The 20,569-nt window shown below is 36.3% G+C and overlaps 1 protein-coding gene across 15 annotated transcripts in view; it reads right to left on the bottom strand.

The window, feature by feature from the left end:
• LOC141399113 (uncharacterized) overlaps window positions 1–20,569 on the bottom strand; it is a 275,035-nt gene that overhangs the window by 190,918 nt on the left and 63,548 nt on the right. The gene's annotated exons all lie outside the window — the stretch shown is intronic.

The raw sequence follows: 20,569 nt of genomic DNA, 5'->3' as shown, positions 1-20,569 counted from the left end.
TAGTACCATTTAGTACTTTTCGTGCATTTATAGTTCGAATTTCTAAAAACCTTTCTTTGTTACTCTCCATCAGTGACCCTCATTACAAATTTCAGGATTCAAGCTCAATCCGTTCACCCAAATCAAAATTGTACTAAATTTAGTACCATTTAGAACCTTTCGGGCAGTTTTAGTTAGAAATTCCAAAAACCTTTCTTTGTTACTCTTTACCAGTGACCCTAATTGCAAATTTCAGGATTCCAGCTCTATCCGTTCACGCAAATCCAAATTGTACCAAATTTAGTACTGTTCGTACCCTTATAGCTCGAATTTCCAAAAACTTTTCATAGTTACTCTTCATCAGAGACCATAATTCCAAATGTTTGTATTCCAGCTCTATTTGTTCACCCAAATCCAAACTGTACTAAATTTAGTACCATTTAGTACTTTTCGTTCACTTATAGTTCGAATTTCTTAAAACCTTTCTTTTTTACTCTCCATCAGTGACCCTCATTCCAAATTTCAGGATTCCAGCTCTATCCGTTCACACAAATCCAAATTGTACTAAAATTAGTACCATTTAGTACTTTTCGTACCCTTGTAGTTCGAATTTCCAAAAACCCTTTGGTACATCTTTCTAACTCTCCATCAGTGACCCTCATTCCAAATTTCAGAATTGTAGCTCTTACCGTTTGCCTAATACAAAGGGTACCATATTTAGTACCTTTTAGTACTTTTCGTACACTTCTAGGTCGAATTTCAAAAAACCCAGCCTTATCTCACCCCTACACACCAACAGCAACCTATACCTAAAATTTCAACATTCTAGCTTCAGCGGTTTCGTCTGGGCGTTGATGAATCAGTCAGTCAGTCAGTCAGTCAGTCACTCACCTCACTACTCTTTTATATATATAGATAATAATATATTTAATTATTTAGTGTACACACATAACTACAACGCACATACATATATGCACATGTATTCTAAGAATAGCCTTGGTCGTTAAAGTAAATTGCTCTTCGTGTGGATGGATAAAATTTTATAAAACAGAACACCCATTTTTTTGGCTATTTTACCATAAGATAAAATATACATATGTATGTTAATAACTAATTCTTGCTTTTACCTAAGAGAAAATCTTAAATTAACATAAAATTATATTTCTCCACATTAAGCTAAACTAATTTTGCTGGAGTCTCCCTAATGAAGAGTGTATTTTTTTTGCAAATTTGTCTTTAATCATTTTGAAGGCATTCGACTTTTTGCTCCGTTTTGTGCAACGTTCGATAAGAATACATACGATAACTTTATGATATATTCATTTATCAATGTCTTGTGACATAAAATGAATATCACATAAAATTTACTATTAAAGGAGGGAAGGCATTGTGGTTTTTCCCACCTATATTCTTAATGATAATAGGTTTTGTAAAAATGATGATTAATAGTGGAAATGATTACAAAGAGATGAACACATTATACAAGATATAGGAGGATAACTGAAGAAAATTTTTAATGAAATAGGAAAATATGTATAATCTTCTTATCCTTCGGGGATGTTTGTTAAAAAGATTCAGTTAGTCAACCAAATTATTGCAAACGATGAATTCTTAACAATTTATATATTCAATTAGGAATTACAACAAGAAATTCTTTGAATAATGTTGGGGTTTTTGTACATATGAGTTGATTTACCTGTTCATGACAACAACAAGGCAATAAACACAGAATCGGACCGAAATAACAAAAACAACAGGCAAAAAGGAGAGGTGCCAGGTTTTTTGGTGTCAACTAAATAAATGCAAAATGAATGAATGCGCATTAAAAATCGGGTAGTTTCCCGGAATTTTTTGCAATTAAGATTTTTTATGAGAATTTCTATATAGAGATGTAATCTCTTTACGCGTCAGAACAAACAAACAACAGACAAACAGGAGAGGTACCAGTTTTTTGGTGTCAACTAAATAAATGCAAAATTAATGAACGTGCAATGAAATCGCGTAGTTTCCTGAAATTTTTAGCAATTAAGATTTTTTATGAGAATTTTTATATAGAGATGTAATCTTTTTACGTGTCATAGCTTGTTGTCATTATTTGATTGTCGTGAGTGAAACAAAAACTGAATATTCGGAAAAAGACAATGGATGGCAAACACGCTCCGGATGATATGATACATTTGGTGTATAAAAATGGTAAACCCACCGGAGTAATCGCTGAAATCACCTTTCTTAAGTTGAAAATGGTGCACAACATCATATACCACGTTGAGAGAGTAGGAAGGCTCAAGCTGAAGGCGTCACCAGTCAGACCAAAAACAGTGACCCAGACAAATTGAAAGCAGAATAATTAAAGAAATCAACGATAGATACCAAACCAGCATCAGAAAAATGGCTCTTCTAATTGAAAACCGATTTTGGAGTAAGTATGTTACATGAAAAAGTCTGAAAAGTGCAACACAATAACTAGTATTTATCACAAGTGGCTAGGAAAAAAGCCATTGATCTCCCAGCAAAATATAGAGAAGAGATTCAGATTTGCTACATAGAACATTTCACGCTCACTGAAGTACTGGGATGACGTTATATTTGTACGACGTTACAAGTTTCATCAGGGGCAAGTCTATACTACCTGAGAAAATAGTCTGAAAGGTGCAGAAAACGCCTATGACACCGTGTGTAGTGGTTGCAGCGCAAGATAATTCTCGAAGGGATCTGCCGATTCGGTCCAAAATTTGGACCAAAGTTAGTTCACGTTCGAAGATAAGCCATATCGGTCCACTCCTTCAAGTACCTCCCCCACAAAACTTCAAGAGTGTTCGGAAAACTTGTGCGCACGATAACTCTTGAAAAGAGTGACCGATTTGGTCCATACTATACACATCCAAATATAGATATATATAACAGATATAGATCAGGTTTGAATATGGACTTTATTTGTCCACTCCTTCGGGTACCTATCACACAAAATTTCAGATAAGTTCACTTTAAGACCTGCTTACGAATCACTTTGATTTTGCTGCCTCAATTACGAAGGTAAAAGTTTTTTAGAGGCAAGTCCATACTTTGTGAGAAAACATCCCGAAATGTGTAAAAACACCTATGGCACCATATGTAGTGGCTGAAGAGCACGATAACTCTCGAACTGATCAACCGGTTTGGTCCAAAATGTGGCCTTCGTCATATTTTGTCCAAAAGTCACTTTCAGTTCGAAGATGGGCATTACATGTCCCCAGCTTTCGGTACTTCCCTCAATATTTAAAAATGTCACTAAAATAGTATGCACGAGGTCTCTTGAACGGGTCAACTAATTTGGTCCAAAATTTGGTTAAACTTCTAAAATGTCCCATTTCGGTCACCTCCTTAGGATACCTCCCCCACAAAAGTTCAGCAATTGTATCTAAGTGCATTTTAGGGTCTGTTCGAAAATCCTTTGGAAATGTATACCGATGCTGTTCGATGTGATCCGGTTTACAACGATATTATGCTTTCCGTGGACAAGTCCATGCTTTCTGGCATAGTGGTCCAAATGTTATACGATGACCTACTGAAATGACTATTGGGCGCAATATCTATCGAAAAGTTATGACTCCCAAAATAAGATCCACTTCGATAATGTCCATTCCTTTAAGTACGGTCCATTATTTTAGTACCTCCTCCCCAACACTTTTGAATCCTAATTCACATTTTTGTCGGCAAGTTCAAATGTCCAAAAAAGGTTTCAATTCACATGGGCTGAGGGTATATCTCTGTCGGAAAAGCCGACTGATACTTTTTTACTTGTTTTTTTTATATTTGTGGTCACAAAACTTCTCCATAAAAAATATAGGTCCATATTTTGCAACTTAGAGATTTTTAGCTAATTTTAATATGAAACAAGTAAAAAAGTATCAGTCGGCTTTGCCTACAGAGATATACCCTCAGCCTGTGTATATTGAAACAATTTTTTACCAAAAAACGCATGTATTTAGGGAGTTTTAAAAATTTTGGGCGTTTGATCTGACAAAAATGTTGATTAGGATTAAAGATCAAAAGTTTTACGGAGGAGATACTAAAAATCTCCAGCTACAACTTCAGGGATGTTTGCTCAAGAAGTATGGACTTGCCCCTGAAACAACTTTTACCATCGCAATTGAGGCAGCGAATGCAAGTTGCTTCAACAGAAATCAAAGTGTCTCGAGAGCAGGTCTTAAAGTGAACCTATCCGAAATTTTGTGTGGGAGGTACCCAAGGGAGTGGATAAATATAGTCCATATCTAAGCCTGATCTATATCTGGTAGATGTATTAAGGTGTGTAAAGCATGGACCAAATCGTTCACTCCCTTCAAGAGTTATCGTGCGCACAATTTTTCCGAACATTTTTGACCTTTTGTGGGGGAGGGAGGTACCTGAAGGAATGGACCGATTTAGATTATCTTCAAACATAAACTATGTTTGGACAAAATATTACGAAAGCTAAATTTTGGACTGAATCGGCTGATCCGTTCGAGAGTTATTTGCGCTCAAACCATTACATACGGCGTCATAGGGGTTTTTTGCACCTTTCAGGCTATTTTCTCAGGAAATATGGGCTTCCTCCAGATGAAACTTGCACGGTCGTATAGAGGGCACTGATTTTAAGTTGCTACAACCAAAATCAAAGCGATTCGAGACCAGGCACTAAACCGAACTTTTCCGAAATTTTGTGTGGCGGGTACCCGAAAAAGTGAACCTATTGAGACCATATTGGAACCTCATATTACTCTGGTAGAAAGTTTACGCTATACAAAGTATGGACCAAATCGGTCTCTCCCTTAAAGACATATCGTGCGTACAAACTTTCTGAACATTTTCGAACTTTTGTGGGGGAGGTACCGGAAGGAGTGGGCCGATGTAGCTCATCTTCGAAATTAAACTAAGTTTGGGCAAAATATTACGAAAGCCAAAATTTGAACCGAATCGGTTCATCCGTTTGAGAGTTATCGTGCGCTCCAGCCAGCAGGACAGACAGACGGATGGACATGGCTAGATCGACTCCAAATTGTCTGAAACACATTTCGTCCAAACATACTTGGGGTCTAAAACCATTATTTCGATGAGGCACATTTTCATCGTATCAGAGTGTATATACCCTCCTTAGCCTAAAGGCTGAGGGTATAAAAAGAAGGCTGCTTTAGCCGGAGTCGGACAATACAGTCTATGAAATCCCAATCCTACTCGTAGTAAGTACTCTTTGAGAGTACGAAACACATGATTGGGCTTTGCCAAAACATGGTCGAATAAATATTTGAGAAAACAAGCAAGTCGTCCTTGTCGCCTGTGTGGGTTAATACCTTTACTATCGACAGATCCAAAATCGGCTTCACAGACAATATATTTATCCCCAAAATTTGTATTCTTGGAGTTTACAAAATTTTGTGGCCTTTTTTTGGACTTATGAACTTACCGGCAAAAATATCAAAACTTTAAGGGTACCTATCTTAGCGATTGTGGACGTTTCGAATTATTGCTCATAGCGCAAAAGGAGAGTGTTTCTGAATGTGCCGAATTAGTCCATTAAGCAAGTGTATCTCATTATGAGAGTCATTCCTTTCGATAGTTATCGCGCCCACCAGCCATTTTAGTTGGTCACCGTACATTATGTCAGAATGAATGGCCAAATAGGATATATGCGATTTTAGGAAACAATTCAAACTTTTGTGGGGGAGGAACTCGAAGTGGTGGACCAATGTGATTTTAACTAAGTTTGGAAAATATTACGTCATCTAAAATTTGGACCAAGTCTGCAGCCATAAAGGTGGACTGGGCTAAATGCTTCTCTGACCCGGCTTTCATCCAATTAGACAGAATTAGAAAAGATAAGTAATTTTAAGGAAGTTCGTTGCAAAAATATATTAATCTGGTTTTTGAAAGTCTGCTGAGAAACCGGAAACGTTTTAATATTAGGAGGCAACAAGTTCCACAATCGAACAATTCGGTTAAAAAAGGATTTTTATTAAATATTTATTTGTATCTGAGAGCTTCTAGAAGACGATAAAAATATATAATCAAATTAAAAAAGGAATAGAGGTATCAGATTTCAACAAACCGATCAAATGAAAACCCTACAAGCTGAAGGAAAAACTGTGAACAATTATTTCTGCAAACATTTACCATACGCAAATTTTAATATTTGACGGAAGCTGGACATAAAGTTGTTTATATTATTGCCGTGGTACCCAGTATTACCTCAATACCATAAAGAATGTGAACAACAAATTTGTCGAAATAAATATATAATTGGTTTTCTATATATAGTCCACGAAAACCCCATTTCATGCACTTCCCTTCCCACAATATTGAACTCGTATTTTTTGATACAGGATACTATAAACCTCAAAAATGACCAAGCAAAGATGGAGTGTAATCATTACCGAACTCCGAGTTCATTTTTTTTTTTTTTTTTTTGATACTGGAGCGATATAGCATAAAGCCGTAATATCACTGTGCAACACTGGAAATGCAAACAACTTCTAATGGGCATTTTGTGAAAGTACATATTGAGACTACAAAAACCTTAATTGGGTTTTGTGTTCTTAGATCGAGTGTAGATGTTATGGCCTCATCTAAACCGATGAGCCTTTATCCAGTGATCGGACCTTTATTTCCGAAACTAATAAGAATTTTGCTTTGCAGTCTTCAGCAATATTGTAGCCCTAAAGTAGTAGAACTGTAGATGTCAAAACAAGATTCGTATTGCTTTCAGAGATACAGCTCCGATTTGTTTTAAAAATTCGATCTGTAACCATGTTTAGATGAAGCCATAAAAAACGAACCCGATCTAAGAAAACAAAAGCCAAATATAGTTTTTGCCTATTGGTCTTCTACTTTCATAAAATTCTGGACAGAAGTTGTTTGCACGCGATTGGCTCAAAAATGTTACACAGTGATACAGAAAAATTTGAATATTTCAAGCAAAAAGTTAAAAATTTTCGAACAGAAAAATCGAAATTATTTCTTACAAAATTTGTTAACGAAGTACATTTTCTGTACTGAAACTTCAGAAAATGTATGTTTTCATTTGAATATCCAAACATAAAATTATTTTATGAGAAAGAAAAAGCTAATGATCTCTTACAGTAGCTAAAGACATTTTTGGTCTACCAAACCATTTCGGGGGGGGCCCGGGCCCCCTGTGCCCCCCCCCCCCCTGCGTACGTCCCTGAAATGTTGCGCATCGCATTTTCTTCCAAACGTTTATCAAGTTTAAAATCTAGAGGCCAAAAAACATTCCTACCAAAGTTGATTTATATAGGTCCACGTTTTGGTATAGCCCCCATATAACGCCCCATATAACGCCCCATATAAAGTACGCGTCATTTTAATATATTTTGAATGTATTAGTCCCATTTGACAACAGAATCGGTTGCAACTTTGTATTTTGTGTTTCCAGAGGCTAAGAAATATTCCCGATTTTCGGTATTTTGAAGGTTTTGGCCTCATTATCACACCGAGATGGTTGAAATTTGGTATTTAGTCTTCGTTGGGGGTATAGCCATAGAACGGTGTCCCCATAGAACGGCGTCTTCCGATTTTCGGTATTTTGAAGGTTTTGGCCACATTAATCCAACGAAATGGCTGAAATTTGTGGTGGAGGGTTTAAAAAGTTCGGTCCGACCGAACTTAACGCTTTTCCTACTTGTTTTGTTTTAAAATGTTTATCGAATATAGTCCATGTGAGTTTAAGTGTAACGATATTACTTTTGTTCGCACGTAGGTTCATGCTGCCCGGTATAATGTCCCCAAATCTCGAAAATCGTACAACTAAATAGCACGTTGCCATAAAAGCTATCGAAAGGAATGACATCCAAAATTAGATCCAGTTCCAAGATTGACTATGCATTCTTTCAGTATCTCCTCCGCAAAAGTACTACACTTTTGCGCTTTATTCCAGTTTAAGACCATTTCTAGGATCGTGTGGCGGATGATATATCCCTGTCGGCAAAGCTGACTACTACTTTTTTAAATGTTGCATTAATAAATCATGGTAGGCGCATCAATCATATCATTGCAATGCATTGGTTTGCTCATCTTCGCCTTCAGTAGGGATATAAGCGAAGGTAAAACTGACGTTAAAGAATTTAGATTAAAAACGAATTGTCGTTAAATGTTCAGCTGATTGTTCCATTTCCATCATTTCCTGTATGACAGAAATATTGGTTTTTAATGTTTCAAGAACATCCACTAATGCGTAAAATACTTCAACTGCATTGAAAATTTGACAATTTAGTAGCAGCTTCGAAGATAATTGCCCTCATAACGCTTGCGGAATTCTTAAACATTTGGGGGCTTGTTTTTTTCTCTTTCGTTGTTTTATAATAGTTCTAATTTTTACTGTGGTAGATTACTATTCCATCGCCTAAACAAATACTCCTTATCAATTCGGATTTAAGATCGATAATGGAAAAGTCTATAGACAATAATTTAAGTAAGAAATATGAACTCTGTAAATATTTTATTTCTTAATAGATTTTTGTCTCAAGATGCGACATTATCTCAATTATCAACTTTAAATAAACTTGACATTTAAGCTTTTATTCTTTGTTTTTATTTTTTCTACCTTATATATTATAACATATTTTACCGTCACTACCTAATCTCAAAATTGTCCATTGTGTAAGTGCAAACAAGAAATTAAGAAACTGACAGCAATGTTTTTATGTTCTTATTGTGATACTACTGAAATGCTACACCCTCACAAATATTTGATGCCAAAAAATAGCCCAGACAACAAGACAGATATGCAAGCTAATATTTGTGTTTGTCCTTTGTCTATCCTTGTGGGAGAAACAATTATTCAACTTAAAGAAATTTAATGTTCCATTTTTGGTATTTCCCTAATATTTAAGAAATATTTAGGATCTCCTTTAAGAAATATTTAGGATCTCATTATTTTTTGGCCATTAAATAATAAGAGACAGTTATGACAATGACTCAAATGGGATTTCCTTCCCTTTCAGAAGGTTATGAATAGTGCTTATAAAATGTACAGTGGAAACTTTTATGTTTCAGTGCAGGAGAAATATATGAATTCCTTGGCTTAATAACAATTGTTTATTTTGCAAACCCTCTTCAACAAGGATGATTATGGTATTTTATGTTTTTTGTTTACGTTTGTTCGTATTCTACATCTATTCAAGAAGTCTCAGTACGTCGATGTGTTGTCAATGTTTAGTTCAGGTTGTACAGTTTCAGTGGCCACACTGCCATCAAAACTTACAGATTTCAATAGAAATGCAGATATCCTGGAGGGACCACCATATTCTACAGTGGTAAATATTCTCTAAACTGTATGGGAATGACTTATGCGTACGGAGACAGTACGCTTCCAAAAATAAACTTGTTGACAGAAAAAAGCAAGCTTTGTTAGGCATGACACCTGACTATTTAAAGAATCCTTGCCAAAGCAGGATATACGGGTGTATCCTTAATCAGGGCGGATATACTTTTACTGAATAGCACTGAAAGTACTTCGTTTTCAATATAGAGTGAATATGCATCGATATTCTAATACAATCATTCTATATTCGCAAGTTTTAAAGGGGGGTTCTATTCAAATGAGCCAAATTTTTTACTTTTTTTTGTGTTTCTTGTATAATTCTTATATAAATTCGATTTAAATGCAGTTTACTCCAAATACATGAAGCGAAATATAATAAATGTTAAAAACTTCATATCTTGTATCATTCGGAAAAAAATTTAGGTTCTATAAAATTTTGCAGGGGGTTCTATTCAAGTGAGCGGCAGTGTATATTCCACTGTATATCACATAGCTTCTATTCCTATTTTAAGTGTTCTATTTCTATATCACCTCAGTGTTTCACCTAGTTGTTTCGCTTATTTGTTGTCTTATGCAATATGTTGTAGAAATATTTAAAGCACTCTCACATGCTTCGGCATATGGCTAAGTATTTTATGTACGGTAGCAAATCTGCCCACACAATTAGAGCAAAAGTTTACTACACGCACATACTCGTACACATTTACATATTCACCATGTTAATAATTGGCTACGTACATACAGGACTAAAGTATTTCAGAGCAATTTTGTTTATATGTATTCTTAATTAGTGTACACACATACATACATACATATATGTATGCATGTATTTTACGAATAACCTCGGTCATTGAAGTAAATTGCTCTTCATACGGATGGATACAATTTAAGAAGCAAAACGCCCATCTTTCTGGCAATGTTAGCATTAGATAAAATATGTGTTAATAACTATGTGTTGCTTTTACCTAAGAGCTAATCTTAAATTAACATAAATTTATACTTCTCCACATTAAGCAACTTATTTTGCTGGTGTCTCTATAATCAATTTATTAATAAATTATTTTATTACCGATTTGCCATTTAATCATTATGATGACATTCGTTTTTGCTCAGTTTTGTGCAATGATTGATAAGCAGACATACCATGTTAATATATGACGTAATAAAATATTAATCTGTCAATGTCCCGCGGCATAAAATTAATATCTCATAAAGAGGCATTGTGGTTTTCCCTGCAAATTATATTTAAGATTGTGTATGAATTTTATGCGAATACAAGTAAAAAAGTATCAGCCGGCTTTGCCGACAGAGATATACCCTCAGCATATGTGAATTGAAACTTTCATCTACTTTCATCATCATCGAATGTATTTATGGTCTTTTTATTATTTTGTGGCCTTTTTTTGGACACTTGAACTTGCCGACGAAAATATGGATTAGGATTAAAATTCAGAAGTCATGCAGAGCAGGTACTTAAAGAAATGGACCGACATAGTCCATTATGGAAGTGGATCTTATTTTGGGCATCATATATTTTCGAGAGATATCGCGCCCACTAGTCATTTCAGTGGGTCATCCTATAACTTATGGACCTGAATGCCAGGAAACATGGACTTGCCCACGGAAAACATTAAGCAGGACAACAACGAACAGCATCGGGATACATTTCCAAAGGATTTTTAAACAGACCTTAAACTGCACTAAGTCACAAATGTTGAAATTTTGTGGAAGTTAAACTAAATTTGGACAATATATTAAGAGATCCAAAGTTTGGACCAAATTTGTTCAAGAGAAATCGTGCATACCATTTAAGTGACATTTTTTAAATATTCGGGGCAAGTACCGGAAGTTGTGGACCGGTATTGCCTATCTTCGAACTGAAAATATGACAAAATATGAGGAGAAGGACAAAGCAGTATGGACTTGCCCCTGAAAAAACTTTTTCCGTCGTAATTGAGGCAGCGAATGCAAGTTGCTTCAAAAAAAATCAAAGTGATTCGAGAGCAGGTCTTAAAGTGAACTTATCCGTAATTTTATGTGATAGATACCCGAAGCAGTGAACAAACATAGTCCATATTCGAACCTGGTCTATATTTTGTAGATATATTAAGAAGTGTAAAATATGGACCAAATCGGTCACTCCCTTCAAGAGTTATCGTGCGCACTATTTTTCCGATTTTTTTTTTTTGAACTTTTGTGGGGGAGGTACCTGAAAGAGAGCACCGATACGACGTATGTTCGAACTTAAGCTATGTTTGGACAAAATATTACGAAGGCCAAATTTTGGACCAAATCGGTTCATCCGTTCGAGAGGTATCTTGCGCTCCAACCAATACACACGGTGTCATAGGGGCTTTTTGCATCTTTCAGGCTATTTTCTCAGGAAGTATGGACTTACCCCTAATGAGATATGTACCGTCGTAAGCGGGGCAGTGAATACAAGTTGCTATACAATACAAATACAAAATACAAACACAAAATTTTAAGTGGGAGATACCAGAAGGAGTAGACTGATTGAGTCCATACTAAAACCTCATCTAAGTCTGGTAGATGTACAAAGTATGGACCACATCGGTTTCTCCCTTTAAGAGTTATAGTGCGCAAAAGTTTTCAGAACATTTCCGAACTTTTGTGGGGGAGGTACCGGAAAGAGTGGACCGATATAACCCATCTTCGAACTTAAACTAAGTTTGGACAAAATATTACGAAAGTCAAATTTTGGACCGAATCAGTTGATCCGTTCGAGGGTTATTGTGCGCTCCAGCCAGCCAGACAGACAGACGGACATGACTAAATCAACTCCAAATTGTCTGAAAAACATTTCGTCCAAACATACTTGGGGTCTAAAACCATTATTTCTATGAGGCACATTTTGCCCGTATGAAAGTGTATATACCCTCGTTAGCACCCATTAAAATGGGTGTTTATTATTCTGATGAATAATAGTGGATTACAAAGTAATGAACACATTATACGAGATATGAGTGTTCGTATGTGCTTCCATTAAACATGTATTCAAATTCTCGACCGCAATAGTCAAGTCAAAATAGATATTGAAATACCAAAAATTCCCATAAAATCGAATTTTTTTGGGAGAGCTAGGGTTTGCCTTTAGAAGAAATGTCCTAAAAGTCCTCATCAGTCTCATATGTACCAAAACAGTTATTCGGGGTCAAAGGTCAGAATTTATGGATTTTTTTAAGTTATCTTTCAAAAAGTGTTAAACGGACAGAAATGGACTCCCAGCAAACCAATCGTACCGACATCGTAACGAAATCGGAACAAAATTCGGACGATACATCCGAAATCTGATCCGAAATCGTAACGATATCTTAACGAAAGTTGTATGAAGTGGTTGACATAATTTCGGAACGAAATGTCGGAGCGACATCGGATCGATTTCGGTCCGATTTCGTAACGAAATCTGAAGAAAATCCTTGGGAAATTCGGAAAGGAAATTTCATTCCGACATTCGTTCCGAAATCGGAACGAAATCTGTACAAAATCTGAACTATTTCCTGTCCGAAAAATCGTTTAGAAATCGTAACGAAATCTGAACGACTTTGCTTTCGAAATTGTTCAGACTTGTCGGACATCAGACATTTGGTTTGCTGGGCTGTTACACAAGTATATATGGACTGAAAGAAGACACTCACCGAAATCATTATGTGAAAACGAAACTTAGTTCCAAGCTGTTCCCTAAAAGTTCTAGTCCAATAATTTTGGAGCTTGACTAAATTTTAGTACCTGAGGAAAAATTATGAACAGAATATATGGTAAATTTCAAATTTCCTTTTCAATACCATTGAAAAAAAATAATTTTTTTTTTCCGAGCCATCCGCGATTTTTGGCACTTAGGTTACGAAAAAAATTGTATGTTCGCGTTCACAAAATTGGATGCTGCACCCAAAAGTTATTGGGGGTTTTGTTCCCTTATAAAGAAAAATATTTTAAAATTAATGTATAAATCGTTGACAGAATGTTATATCTATCCGCTGATGTTAAAATATTTCTAAATTTGTTTTTATTTTCGAGGAAAATCAACAAATAATGAAAAAATCTTAGAGTAAATTTAATTTATTCTAACTCAGAGTCCATATAAATCTCAAAAAAATAAATTTAAAATCTCTACAGAATCTAGACAATGCCCAGAAAAATGTGTGAAAGTATATTTGCTTAGTGTGATTAGCAATACAGTTAAGAAGTACAGAGTAATATTGAAATTACAATCAAAGAAAACACATAGAAGTTAAAAACCGTATAATTCTCGAATCCGTTTAAATCAGTTGAGGTTCACGTGCATTTCGGATACAGGGAGTCCATGTCTATCAATATACATGGATTTTCCCATGTTTCATTCAGCGGCCAAAGTGTGCCATCAGCTGCATATTACTATTCAAAAAACCTTCAAGTGGGTAAAAATTACGCGATTTGCATATGGTGCATCCGACTTCAATGGCCGGCTATTAGAAATATTTCAATATAAATTATTTTAGACAGATTCGCCAAGAACTGCGGATGCGCCACCACATTCTATTTTGGGATAAATAGGGATATTACTCCCGAATCTTTGTAATTTGTGACACGCCTTTTTGGCAAATATAAAGGATTACCTTTATTTAAAAATAATCAAAGAAAACCGCGGTTCAATTCGCGGAATTGTCAAAATATATTTTTGCAGAATTTCATACTTTCAAGGTATCTATATCCGGCGTTTTAGTGGATGGATTCGAACGCGAAAGGACTTATTAGATCCGACACGTAAAAAAACTAAAATCACGCGGGGTTCAGAGGTACCTGTACGACAGTTGTAAATTTTACAGGCAAAAGAATAGGTTTTTTTCAGAAAATTTACGGAGCACACTCATGAGATATGCATCGAACGACGTGGAATCGCGAGTTATACAATCCTATAACTAGTTTGGATTATTATCTAGTTGCACCCTCTAATTATAACAAAAATTCGAAAAAGACTGAAATCAAAACTTCAAAATGTCAGTATCGATTTTAGGGGGATGCAGTGTATATATCGAAAAGTCATACACTAGAACCATGTTGCCCAAGGGGTATTATTTAGTTCTTTCTTTGAACACAGGTTTGAATTTTTAGTGGTTTGGCCAGAAATTAAGAAAGAACACAAAAAAACTTGTTTAACTTCAACACATTTTTCCCATTTTTATACCCTCAGCATTTATGCTAACGAGGGTATATATACACTTTCACACGAGCAAAATGTGCCTCATCGAAATAATGGTTTTAGATCCCAAGTATGTTTGGACGAAATGTGTTTCAGACAATTTGGAGTCGATTGAGCAATGTCCGTCCGTCTGTCTGTCTGTCTGGCTGGTGCGCTCCAGCACGATAACTCTCGAACGGATTAACCGATTCGGTCCAAAATTTGGCTTTTTTAATATTTTGTCCAAGCTTAGTTTAAGTTCCGGTACCTCCCTCACAAAAGTTCGAAAATGTTCGGAAAATTTGTGCGCAACATAACTCTTGAAGGGAGTAACCGATTTGGTCCAACGTTTTCACATCGTGAAATTTCTACCAAACGAAGATAAGGTTCCAATATGAACTCAATCGGTCCACGCCTTCGGGTACCTCCCACACAAAATTTCGGAAAAGTTCCGTTTAGGACCTGCTCTCATTGTATTCGCCGCCCCCAATACGATGTTACAAGTTTTATCTTCTTTAGAAAATATTCTTTATATTCTTTAGAAAATACCCTGAAAGATGCGAAAAGCCCCTATGACACCGTGTGTATTGATTGAAGCGCGATATAACTCTCGAAATCATCTGCCGATTCGGTCCAACATTTGGCCATCGTAATATTTTGTCCAAACATAGTTTTAATTCAAATATAAGCCATATCGGTCCACTTCTTCAGATACCTCACCCACAAAATTTCGGAACATTTGTGCCCACGATAACTCTTGAAGGGAGTGACCGATGTAATCCATACTTTGCACATCCTAATATATGAACCAGAAATAGATCAGGTTCGCATATGGACTATATTTGTCTACTTCTTCTGGTACTTCTCACACAAAATTTCGGATAAGTTCACTTTAAGACCTGCTCTCGAATCACTTTGATATTTTTTGAAGCGATTTGCATTCGCTACCTTCATTACGACGGTAAAAGTTTTTCAGGGGCAAGTCCATATTTCTTGGGAAAACAGCCCGAAAGGTGTAAAAAACCCCTATGTCACCATATATGGCGGTGGGAGAGCACGATAACTCTAGAATTGTTCAACCGATTTGGTCCAACATTTGGTCTTCGTCAAATTATATCCAAACTTAGTTTCATGGGCAATACCGGTACACAACTTCCGGTACTTCTCCCCAATATTTAAAAAATTTCACTAAAATGCGATATCACCTGAATGAGGCAACCAATTTGGTCCAAATTTTGGATCTCCTAATATTTTGTCAAAATTTAGTTTAACTTCTAAAATGGCCCACATCGGTCCTCTCCAAGGGTACCTCCCCCTGCAGTTAATTCCTAATCCACATTTTTGTCGGCAAGTTCAACTGTCCAAAAAGGTGAATGTTTCACTTCACATTGGCTGAGGGTATGTATCTGTCGGCAAAGCCGACTGACACTTTTTTACTTGTTTATATTACCACCAACGCAGCTTCCACGAAAATTATTTGTTATGGTCCATATTATGAGATCGTGGCTAAAACACTTCAATTGATATAAATATATTCATATTTTATAAAATATATTAACAGTTCGCGACTTATTAAATGGTGAACCTCAACTTCAACGATTTTAAAACTTTTTTGAATATTACCATATGTTAAATTTTCCGAGAAATAGATATTTCTTTCAGGGGAAATTTGAAAAAAATACTTATTTTCCAAAATGAGGCAACAAATTCGTCTTTAGGAGCACGCCACGCCCTTTTTATACCCTGTGGTAAGGGTATTATGTGTTAGTGCATTTGTATGTAACATTCCTACGGAAAAGATATAGACCTATAGTTCCTTCTGTGGATATAGATAGAATCACTTTCTGAATCGATTTATGCATGTCCGTCCGTTCGCAACGCACAGGTCGCATTTATTGTTCGATTTCGCTGAAAACTGGGAAAGATCAGTTTTTTAGATTAATGAAGAACGCTATTGCTTTTGGTGAAAATCGGCTCAGATTTGAATATATATAATGATGCACCAAACACGCTGCATCTGTCCAATTTTGATCAAATTATATCAAAATCGGTTCAGATTTGGATATAGCTCCCATATAAATTTTCGGACGATTTTTGGTATTTGGTGCACGAAAGACGTTATATATATCCGATCTCAATGAAATTTGGAATGTGTGACTGAATTTGGTCAAGAAATAAGTTTGCCAAATTTTATCGAAATTGGTTCGGATTTGGATAAAGCTCCCATATATATTTTCGCCCGATTTAAGGTATTTGATGCACCAAAGACGCTATGTATGTCTAATTTTGATGAAATTTGGAATGTGTGACGATGTTTGGTCTAGAAATATATGTGCCAAATTATAACGTAATTTGTTCACATTTGGATTTAGCTCCCATATATATTTTACCTATTCACAGTGGTGTAGGGTATCATATAGTCGGCATCGCCGGACTTTGATCCTTTCCTTAATGGTTTCAATATGGTTAGTATCGAATCCCATATAGAAATTAACAATCGGTGATAACACAATAATGGGTTTTGACCAGGAAAATCGATTCCTGTACCATTGTGCTGCGTGTCTAACGACATACTTGTATAGAAAATTTACATTGCTAAAAAATACTCAGGGAATTATATGCAAGATTGCACTGAGGGGCTTTTATAATCGTTGAACTTTTTCTGTTATATATCCTGATACTCGAACCTAGACATTAAGCGTTCAAGTTCGGTATGATGACTATTACACCACGGTGCCGCCCAGTGAAAAATCCCACTTTTATTTACTAGGCAAATGTATTCGCATGCCGCATACCTCCTTACACAATTATGGTAAAATATATGAGCTAACATACTTAAGCGTTTTATGGTCTACCTTCCTGACTGCAGCCCATTGTAATTGCCTACATCTGTGTTATTCTCTTTACAGCCAAGAAGTCGTTATATGTATGTACACATAGCTTTATCCTGTGTCAATTTATACAATGGACTGACTATCCCATTGAGGTAAGTGTTTATTGTTATTGTTTACATACTACAATCATCTAACGAGCATATGTATGTGAATAGATACATAGATACATATGTATGTAGGTTGGAAACAATGTGGTTTTGCGTTGTTTTATACTCCACTAAGCTTATCTTTCTGTTTTCCCAGACCGCATATCCTTTGTATTTTTTTTTTGTGATTGCACAGAGTCTAGTTAAGTACTTATTATGTTCGGTATATAAAAGGTCATATTTACAGAGGAGTGTTGTAGCTGGAGATGGCGTTTTGCAGATTAAATTGTGGTGGGATTTTTTGTTCTGAAAATTGTTTAAACTATTTTGTTCTTATTTTATTCAAAGTCTAGAATTTATTATGTTCTAAGGATACACTTTTCCATCCCCAAAAAGGGCACATATTGTCAAACATTGAACATTTGTTTCACCTTCAATACCCAAGCGCTGTTTTCAATCTTGATACTGTGGAAATTGTATAGAAAATTACATACATAAATACAACACTCTTTGTACCATTGGAGGCATTTTTCAAAATGTCAACGTTTATTGAGGACTCAGTCTATTGTTTGTATTTCTTTATTGTTCATTTACTGGTTGGGAGAAAATTGCTTCGACATCCATAGCACACTTAGTTCAGTGATAATATACAAGTGTCATTAAATGACAACAATATACGAATATGTCTGTGAGCATTCAATTCAAAGCAAAACTACAGGTTTCTTCTATGATTGAAATTTACTTTTACATTTCAAAAACACCTAAGAAGAATCTCCTCTTTTGAATCAATATTTGAACACAAAACAATAATGTTTTTGTCTGCCTTACATATCATGTCAATTCTCGGCAAGGATGGGAATCATTGTTATCCTCTTGGTAGCGATAACATCTGTTTCCCTAACAATTGCATAGATTTCATTGTACATATCCGTACAAGCGTTAAATGCCTCTGCAGAGCCCTGCGGTAAACAATGATTGGAATGTTCTTGCTGTTCGACATTTCTGACCACAATGTAAATACGAAGGATATTCATACATGTTTATGAACATATGTATGTGGGCACAAATGTCCTTGTTGGAATGTTCGTTACATATATGCATACATACGAATACATATATATGGCAAAAAACCAAAAATGTTTTACAATCGATGAATCCGAGTTTCCCCCATTCAGAATTCGCGAACTGTTAACATATTCTATATAGTATGACTGAAATTCTTTAAAATTAAGTGTTTTAAAATTAATTTTCATGGAAGCTGTGCTGGCTTCAATGTAGAAAAATGGGTTGAAGCCTACAAGTTTTTTTATGTCCCCTTCCAATTTCTGATTTAACCTTACATTTTATAGACCTATACCCAAAGAAAGAATCACAGAATACTCCATGGGCATCATAATACTAATGCATCATTTTTCGATATGTCCACTGCATTCATCTAAAATTGATGCTGACATTTTGAAGCAGGAATTTCGGGGTTTTTTGCATTTTTTTAATAATCCGGGCTTTGGTGTCCATTTAGTTTAAATCTGGTAACTTATTTTTAACACAGTCGCAGTTGACCAATCGAACTGAAACTGTGCACACTTTTCAGATTTGGATGACAATACATGAATGGTGACGTAGGGGATGAGAGATACCAAGGAACGGTACTGGCCAGCTGTAACAAAGTCCAGGATTTATCTTGGTCCCTCTCTCAAATCACGTGGACACTGACCTCCCCGCGGTGTCACCTGGGGAACTGCCCTTAACACCCGTTGAAGGTAGTGAGCTAACATGTGCCGCGCGTTCACCCGTAAGAACTTTAAAAACTTGGGTTTGGGCGCAGGGTTTGTAACCCTCCCCTAGAAAAAAGCAGCCTACTATGAAAAAAGAAAAGAAAAACAAATCCATCTAAAGTTGACGACCCCCGCAAACGTTTTAAGGACCATGATCTGCGAATCTGCACCTGGAATGTTCGCACACTTTATAGAGAAGGTGCAGTTTACGCATTGGCAGATGTACTTGAAAAGTACAAGGCCGACATTACTGCCATACAGGAAATACAATGGAATGGGAAATGAGTCACAACAACACCTAAAGGTGACGCACTGTATTATAGCTGCCATGACATATGTTTCTTCTAAGCGCTCATAAAATATATCTTTGGTCTGTTCGTCCTTGTCTTCATGCTTTAGAGTTTGATTGCGGATTTGTAGTTGGTCGGAGGTTAAACCACCTGGTCTCCAGCTTCACACCTGTGAATGAAAGACTTGCTACAATTAGAATAAAAGCAAAATTCTTCAACGTCAGCTTTATTTGCGCTCTTGCTCCCACTGAAGACAAGGACGAACAGACCAAAGATATATTTTATGAGCGCTTAGAAAAAACATATGACCGTTGTCCTGCCCATGACATTAAAATGTTAATGCCAAAATTGGAAAGGAGAATATCTTTGGCCCAACAGTCGGAAAATCCAGTCTACACAATGAAACATCTGACAATGGCATGAGGCTGATAGACTTCGCAGCGGCAAAAAACATGGTAGTTAGCAGCACCAGATTTAAACATTTCGACATTCATAAGGGCACCTGGCTGTCTCCAGATCAGAAAACAAGAAATCAAATTGATCACGTTGTGATAGATGGAAGACACTCATCGAGCGTGTTAAATGTGCGCTCGTTCCGAGGAGCAGACATAGACTTGGACCACTACCTTGTAGCAGCAAAGGTACGTACCCATCTAAACGTTGCAAATAAAGCACGAACAGATACAACGCGGAAGTTTGACATCGGTAAGCTGCAATCACAACAGATAGCCACAGCATATTCCACTCAACTGGCCCAACTGCTTAATCAAAGCAATCCTCGTCCCGATAACATATCAGGACAATGGCAAAACATTGCCCACTCCATGCAAACAGCCGCAAAATCAGTACTTGGATACCAGAGACCTTCACCAAGGAATCCATGGTATGACCAGGAGTGTCGTGCTGCTACCGAAGAGAAAAATGCGGCATATAGGGCTACTTGACAATCAGTAGCAACGCGTAGCGCACGAGAGAGTATTCGGGAGAAAAGGAGAGAGGAGAAACGTCTTTTCCGCAGGAAAACGAAAGAAATGGAAAATCGAAAGTGTTAAAAAATCGGGATGTACAGTAGCC

Source organism: Musca autumnalis, unplaced genomic scaffold, assembly GCF_047663935.1.
Source record: "Musca autumnalis isolate F117 unplaced genomic scaffold, ASM4766393v1 scaffold_3, whole genome shotgun sequence".
Lineage (NCBI taxonomy): Eukaryota > Metazoa > Arthropoda > Insecta > Diptera > Muscidae > Musca > Musca autumnalis.
This window is presented reverse-complemented; position numbering and strand designations above follow the sequence as displayed.